General features: G+C 45.9%; 1 pseudogene; it reads right to left on the reverse strand.

The window, feature by feature from the left end:
* Nucleotides 1-207: 207 nt before the first annotated feature.
* LOC147446061 (calcium-transporting ATPase 10, plasma membrane-type pseudogene) lies at nucleotides 208-6,081 on the reverse strand (annotated as a pseudogene).
* Nucleotides 6,082-8,687: the final 2,606 nt, after the last annotated feature.

The raw sequence follows: 8,687 nt of genomic DNA on the forward strand, positions 1-8,687 counted from the left end.
CAAGGTGTGGATGGTTGCATTGCAAGGGGAAGATGGCCTAGCTTGAAAACCCACCACCTAGGTAATACCACTACTTGGACAAATTGATAGCTCTCAAAGATCTTGATTAAAGACAAAAGATTGTTTGTCTAATAAAGAATGCAAAATTAAACTTTACACTATGGTTTAAAACTTATTCTTTAAATTCGTTATCACATACTTGAAAGACACCTACAATTGAAATATATGTAACTAGGGTAATATTGATAATCAGATCTTGAATAGACGTGCTATAAGAAGCTTCAAATAAGTGATTACTTTGGAGGATATCCCCATGGAAGCAACTATTTTGTGTTTAATCTTAAATGAAAATTTGAATAGGGAAAGACAAAGATCCCCCATCTAGAGGTCTCTAGTTCAGAAACCATTCACCATCTCTTCTTTTCTTACGCAGTTACATAGTGAATGAGTCGTATATAATTACTACCATGTATATGATAGTGAAGTGTTTGAGCACACTTAGGACTGTCGAGTACTTTTTTCCCTCACTAGGAGGTTTTTTTCCATGATTTGTATATATGCTCATAATTCTAGGGCTATCTTATTTTGTATATGCACACTAAGAAATGCATTCTCTATTGTGTGCCTTGAGCTTCTTCTTTATCTCCAAGTTGTGTTTGCATTCTTAAAACCATAATGAAAGAGCACAAGGAACAGAGGATGGAGACTCCTCTTTTGCTTTTGGGGGGGGAGAGAGAGAGAGAGAGAGAGAGCAGAGAGAGAAACTCTCTACATGCTATCAAAAGAGAGAGACTTTGGAGATTCAAAAGAGAGAGAAAAAGGGAGAGCGCCCTTGCAAAGGAGAGGGAGAGTGGGTTGTTCCAAGGTCGAGTAGGAGAAGGGAGTACAAAGCGAGAGGGAGAAGGGAGTAGGAAGAGAGAGGGAGAGTGAAGGAGGTACCTGAGAGAGAGAGAGAGAGGAGTAAGAAGGCACGGCAATGTGATGCACTGCTCATATTGATCTATATGTGTGTAGTTATATGTAGTACGTGAGGAGATGTTATAATCAGTTATGAGGCCAAGTGAGGATCTTGCGATCCAAGCAGTTGTGCCGACTAAGATGATGACTGTGTGGATGATGTGGATTATTATTCTCACACCCACCACTTCTGAAAGGGTGTGCACATGATGGATATTTTCATCACAGCAGCTGAGAAATGCTAAAATTCCTCCCGCAGTGGATATCCCTTGATAGTAGGATTCGTCACGTAGTTACCCGCAACGTCCCTACTTTCTCTCGCTCACTTGCTATATCTGAGAGCACATAGTTTTTTTAAGGTCTGTGTGGTGCGGCGAAAAGCTTTGGCGACAGCTTCGAGGGAAAGCGGAGATCTGTTGCTTCTAACTCATGTGCGCACCCTTTGAACGGGGATGAGATGAGTCGCCTACAATGCCCCTCTTTTTGTAGCTTCCAAATGCCCCATAGGCACGTGATAAAGAAGCTCTACATCAAACTAAGGAATTGTGATCCATGCAATGAGGATAGTGCGGCTAGTAATGCAATTTGGTGCTTAAAGAAGTTCTACATCAAACTAAGGAATTGTGATGCATGCAATGAGGAATATAGTGCGGCTAGTAATGCAATTTGGTGCTCAAGACATGAGGAGCCCACGTCTTGCGCTGTGACGGCATGCGGCAATTCAACTTCCGCGTCAAGAGGCATCAACCTGTAGAATAGAAGGTTGTAATTGGTTGTCCCTATAGCTTCTTTCAAGGCAAAGTTGTGTGCCTTTGTACATGTTGAGGGTGGAATGAAGAGAGTGGTAAGAGACCTCTTTCTGAGCAAGGACTTCCCTTGTTGCCTCCATTGTTTGCCAAAATTGGCTCCAAGTCAACAACCCACTCCAACTTCTACTCTTGAATCACCCATACCACAAGACAAAGTCTCTGGCTCTCCATCACCTACACCTGTGCCCTCAAGCTCAAGAGTTGTTTCTCCTCCAAGCACCAAGACACCACCCACAAGGCTTGGAGATTCCCATCCCTAGACTTTAAAAGTCCATTAACGCACCTTCCTCCTACACAAAGCTTGAGCCCACCTGTATCTATTCCTTCCCCAGCCTCACATGCACCATCGAGAGTAGAATCCCAAATACCCAAGAGCTCACTCACAATGCCCTACCCTTGCTCTTAATCAATGCGTTCAAAGAAACGACATACTAGACATCCCCTAACTAACAATATCATCATGAGTTCTTTTGCCTATCTCATCATCTTCCAAATTTCCACATGCCTTCAAGATGCAAGCATAAGTGAGTACATTTGGAGAGATGTGCTCGTGTCGCATCAGCTAAAAATAGCTCTTTGGCTCAAGACATGAGGAGCCCACGTTTTGCGCTGTGAAGGCATGCGGCAATTCAGCTTCCGCGTCGAGGGTGAGGCATTTGGCAAGTTGAGCTTCCAAGGGGCAAGATCGCTTGATATTTCGTGGGTCCAGAAACATCCTCTTTTCTGGTGCTTTCCAGCACAGAAGGCGTCCGTCCCCTCCTTCCCCTTTCCCTCTGCCTCATCCGGAATTGGACCCCTTGGCGGATCAGAACTTCCAACCTATACTTGCATTGTAATTTGTGAGTCCATTATTTGATTGTTGGTGTCGATGAAGCTGGAGTGTTGTGATCGTACAGGAATGAACTTGGCGAGCAGCGCAATGGGCCAGCTCAGAGACGCCAGACCAATGCAAACCACCCACTGTTGCCAATCCAGCCGAATCGTTGATGCAAACTTGTCTAAAAACTCCACCATTACCACCTGCAAAATGACGGTAGCGGCCACTATCCCCATAAACAAGCGATTTCTTTGAAGCCCGAGGAAAATGTTGCGGCGATATGGCTGGCGTGCATTCATCTCATTGAAGAGTTGGCAAAACACAAAGGTGTTGAAGATGACAGTGCGGTTGATGATGTCGGCATCCTCCTCACCAGAAAGACGCAAGAGTTCTACTCCTTTGAATTGCAATGTTAACAGAATTGTTACCTGGTATATGGCTTGGGCAGCCAAGTTTCTCCACATGGTGTAGGTGATAAGTGGCTCTTTTCGGCCCACTGGTGGTTTGTGCATAAGCTCATCGGTTGGAGGCTCTGTTGCCAAAGCCAAAGCACCCAATGTGTCCATGATCAAATTCACCCACAATAGCTGTACCACTGTCAAAGGCACATCCCCTGACGACACCGCCGCAACAAAGTTCACAGCAAGTGCCGTCACATTTACCGTGAGCTGAAACTGGAGGAACTTCTGTATATTGAAGTTGACAGACCGTCCCCATCTCACCACCTTGACAACAGATGCGAAATTGTCATCAAGGATGATGATGTCTGAGCTTTCCTTAGCCACCTCAGTTCCTTGAATCCCCATCGAGAGGCCTATGTCCGCCTTATGCAGCGCCGGGGCATCGTTAGTACCATCACCTGTTACTGCCACTACCTCTCCCATGGATTGGAGGGTCTCCACAAGCAATAATTTGTCTGAGGGTAATGCGCGAGCGATCACAGCCACTCTTGGTAGATTCTCCTTTCGCTCATGTTCTGTCCAGTCCCTGAAGACTGCCCCTTCCACAGCCATTTGATTTGATGCCATTGTCAAGATTCCACATTCCAAGGCAATGGCCTTTGCAGTGGCAAGGTTATCGCCGGTGACCATCCTAACTGTCACGCCAGCAGCTTTCACAGCGCTCACAGCTTTCTTTACTGAGGGCCGACACGGGTCTTTCATCCCAACCACAGCAAGAAATGTTAGATCAGTGTCTGGAAGACTCCGGCTACACCCATTGGCTTTACCCCCTGTTACAATTTGATCTAGTGGTAGCGTGGTGTATGCCAATGCCACGCACCGCAGACTGCAAGATGCCATGGATTCAATTATGTCATGAAGCTCCTGCTTTTTCTCAGCGGACATTACCCTCTCAGAGAAGGTCTGTTCTGCAGCATAATTAGTCTGCAGATCCATGTCCACCCACTTGTTGCACATGGAGAGAATAATTTCTGCAGCACCCTTCCAATGAACAAATACCACTTTGTTGGATGTCTCCACAGCCACACCAGCACGCTTCTTTGCCGAGTTGAATGTTTCTACCTGCACAATACTAGATTCAGACCTTGTCGCTTGAAAGTTCATGCCGGCTTTCAAGGCCCAGCACAGAAGAGCTTTTTCCGTAGGTGACCCCACCACTTCCACCTGCATCAGCTTCTCATTATTGTTTGGACCACATTGCTTGCTAGAAGCTTCAACACTTCCTGTGCTGTTTTGTGCAGTGCCTTGAAACAAGAGGCTTCTCAAGTTACAGGGCAACATTTGCAGGAACTCAAATTCCTCTACTTCAGAGGTGAGAGTCTTCCCTGCAACCCATGACTTCACTACAGTCATCTGGTTCATGGTAAGTGTACCTGTCTTGTCACTACAAATGGTTGTGGCAGAGCCCATGGTTTCACAAGCGGCAAGGCGACGTACAAGTGCATTATCCCTCATCATCTTTCTCATGGAATAGGCGAGTGTGAGTGTCACCGCAAGGGGAAGGCCTTCAGGAACTGCCACCACCACTATGGTTACGGCTATAGAGAAGATGTGAACCAGAGCATCCATGATGTCAGTGGCACTTGTTTCGCCAGCTAAGAACTTGGGATCTCCACTGCTACTGGAGTGGCCTGTGAAGTAGAATACAATTAAGATGATCAGCACCAGCAATGCCACAGAGAGGCCCACTTTACCAATGAGGGTGGCTGCTGCAGACAATCGTTCTTGCAGAGGTGTTTCTTCAGTACCGCTGTCATTGCTAAGGAGGGCCATCATGCGGCCCCATTCAGTGTTCATTCCTACACCAGTGACAAGCATGGAGCCATAGCCATCTTGAACCTTGGAGCCAGACCGTAAAAATGCTTGCTCATCAGGGTCAGGCATGTAGTAATCACTCTCACCGGTGAAGCTCGATTCATCAATAGAGAGAGATTGACCCTGCACAAGCAAACCATCGGCAGGTACTTGATCTCCAATATTCAGTTGCACTAAATCTCCCACCACAATGTCAACTAGAGGTACAGTTATCCGGTGGCCACCCCTAGTAACTTGCACTTGAATGTTGTCCCTTTCCTCAGACAAGCGCTCAAACTGCCTAGACTGTCTATAATTGCTCACACCAGTCACAACAATCACTAAAAGTATAGCAATAGCAATGCTCACCCCGTCATACCATCCTTCTTTAATGCCATCTGATTTGATGCCGAATGCAAGCGAGAAGGCGGCACAAAGCATAAGAATGATGAGGGTAGTGTCGTGGCAAGCTTCCCACAGAAAGCCCCAAAATGTTTTGCCTTTCTTCCGAGGGTATGCATTCTCACCAAAGACATGCTTCCGATGCAGAAGAGCGTCGGTGCTATAGTGCGAGTCAGCAGTAGTGGGTAGCCCTTCAATCAAATTTGTGTGCAGTTCTGAAGCCAAACCTTGAAGCCCGCCAAGCTTCTGCAGTATCTCAAGATCCCGGGTTTGGACAATGTTAGCAACCGACGTGACAATGTCAGGATGAAATCGTACATTATTTGAATATTGGCTTCCGTCAGCATGTATATTGAGGCCGATATCGACACTTATAAGGGAAACGTCATGAGCAGGACAATCATGATCAATGGTGACAAAATGGGAAGATTGAAAACGCAGTACTGCAATTACCGCAATGCTCGCCACCTTAAATGTGATGTTGATGCGGGCGAATGTTAAGTCGGCGCCATCGACATTGCTCATGGAGGCAGCACTCATGATGGGCTTCACTGCGGGCAAGATGGAATCAACGTCAACAATGAGTACTGTTGATGGCGCAGTTTCCGCCGGCGCTGTCGAGCTGGTGGGCCAGGAGTAATAATTAGGAGGCATTCTCAAAATCGACGATGATGAGAGAGAATGAGAGCGAGTGTGAGAGAGACTGTGTGTGTGTGTGTGTAGTGTGTGTGTTTGTGAGTGAGAGAGAGAGAGAGACTGTGTATGTGTGTGTGTTGATTTGAGATTACCAACACAAAAAAGTTGTGTAGAGATGTTAACTTGATTTACATGAGAGGCTTTTGTGTCGCCGATCTCTGCCTCGATGCTTGTGAGTTCAGTTTTATAGCCTGCAACGTTTCTGGATGCAAATGCCCCAAGTCATAACGGATTGGAGTGCATGACCCGTTGGAGGAACGTTCAGCACACGTTTTTGGAAATTTGGAAACAGTCAGTGTTTGGATACTTTAATTCATACTAGTGTGGCCGGCCTAGGGAGGTGGGATCAATGATCCACAATAGATGTCGCAAGATGGGTGCAATTAAGCCGTCCGATCGTCATTTGAACTAAGTGTGAGCTAAGAGTGAACTCGGAGGTATGTGCACCACACCAAATTTGGTGTGAACTCAACGTGAACACGGTGTGAACTAAGTGTAAACTGGGGAGGGTCTACACACCACACCAAATTTGGTGTGAACTCAATGCGAACTCGGTGTGAACTAGGTGTAAACTTGTCCACGACGTCGTGATCTATAAACTTACCACACACACACCTTTCAACGAGCGTGCGCGAGCTTAGTGGTTAGAGTCAATTCCGTGGGGGAGAGGGTAGTGGGTTCAAGTCGCGAATCCGAAAAAGCAAGAATCTTTTGCATTACATGAGCCATTGATCCCACCTCTCAAAAGGAGGTGTCATTTAGTAACGAGGGTCGACAACCTTCAGCCCCTCTCTCTCTCTATCTCTCTCTGTGCACACTGTTCTCACTGTTGTCGAAGATACAGGGCCACACTGCCGGATGAAGCAAATTGCACCACGTGGCCCCTGAATGTCCCTCTGCTTAATACATAGAATAGATTGCTTACTAGGTTTTTTTTGTAAACCAAAATAACTAGCATTTTTCGCAATTTAACTCTATTAAATTTTCCAAACAGATTTTTTCCTTCTCCCCCTCCCTCCTTTCCTTCAACCAGTTGTTCTGATTTTTCAACCGGCTCAAGCTAAGCTAAGGCACATTCTCAAGTTATCTCAACCCGTGTGAGAAACTTGAACGTGAGGAAACGGTTTAGCCTCAAAATATGTTCTCTCATTGTGTAGTTACTATAGTAGAGCGCATTCGCATGGTAGAGTTTAACTCTGTCAGTTGAGCTCAGCAGCGAGCTTGAACAAAGCTTTTGCTTTCTAACTCCACTGAAATTGGGTGGGTTGCCTCAACGAAGCCATTCTCTCTCTTCTCATGGCCACTACATGACAACCTCTCTCTCCTCGAAGTGGAACTGTTCGTGAGCATTGAGGTAGAAATGACAAATTAACTGACGTTCACTTCAACTATGTCTTCCTCCCATGTGAAACCTATCATAGACTATTTCAATCAAGTACTAGGTCTTTAGGGAGTGTTTCTTTACTTCGAGCGCTCTAGACCAAAGAATGTTGGACAGACGTTTAGACAAAAGGGAAATCCCTTTGAGGACTTAAGATGGTCTTGAGCTCGTTACTAAAGTAATTCTCTCTCTCTCTCTCTCTCTCTCTCTCTCTCTCTCTCTCTCTCTCACACACACACACACAACAAGACTAAAAGTACGTCATTAACTCTCACAATTCCCCAAAAGTAAAAATTATTTCAATATGTATATATATATTGCAAAACTCACAATTGTGACTTATTGAATTAGAATGTCACCAAGAAATATACAAATCAGTGTCAAGCTCATGCCGAGTCTTGTTTCAAAATATCTTTTTTTTTTTCTCAGTACTGCTACCAAATGGTGGAGGTTGAGTAAATATTAATAGTAACACCATACAATCTCTCCAAGCTCAAAATGAGCCAAGGAGAGTCAAAAAGAATAATCAAAGGTTACAACCAGTTCTAGGCTTATCCACTAGATACTAACAAACCATACTTAGCATCAACACTTAAGGTTGCCAAAGACCTTTCATGGATTTCCACCCCAATAAAAGGGCAACCTCAAGATGCAGCAACTCAGAAAAAGACCATATATTGGCTAAACAGGGAGCCACCCACCGAAGAGGCAGAACAACCCAACATAACAATGCATCAAGAAAGGACAGGGGGGAGTATTGAAACTCCATTACCTGCATGTTCCAAAAAGCACCACCCCCGCAGCACCCGCGATCGATACAAGCTACCACCAAGATCGGACATCGTCGCTGAAGGGGCCAACCGAAAAAGACCAAAAAGGAGACGCATGGGAAGAGAGCGTACAACCACCAAAGCCAAGATCCACCAACAAATCCTTCGATGCAGCAGCAGACTATTAATGGGGAGCCACGTCCCAACACACGAACCCTTAATGCCACAGGGCTACCAACTGATTGCCACCCGAGAGGAAGCCTGTGAGGGAGAACTCCAAGCCCAATCTCCAAAGCTGAAGACAAGCAACATGTAGACCCACAACCCCCTTTTATACTCTTCACAGATCCATCAAGGACAACCTTCAATTGCTCCAAAAAAGAAAGGGAGCCGGCAATGGGAGAATGAGGAAGTGAGGTCAAGAGCATCCCGGTACCTCACCGCAGAGTCACTGCTCTCTACAACATCCCTGCCCTCAAACTCCAGCAAACAGCATTTCCACTCGTCCTGTCGTAGAACCATCAATGAGCACCACGCAGCTCCATGGCCTCGCAGGCCGCAGAGCAGCGATGGGGTCGCTACACTCACGGGTGACTCTAG

The sequence above is a fragment of the Adiantum capillus-veneris genome, chromosome 12, assembly GCF_014529385.1.
Source record: "Adiantum capillus-veneris isolate H3 chromosome 12, ASM1452938v2, whole genome shotgun sequence".
In the NCBI taxonomy this organism is placed as follows: domain Eukaryota; kingdom Viridiplantae; phylum Streptophyta; class Polypodiopsida; order Polypodiales; family Pteridaceae; genus Adiantum; species Adiantum capillus-veneris.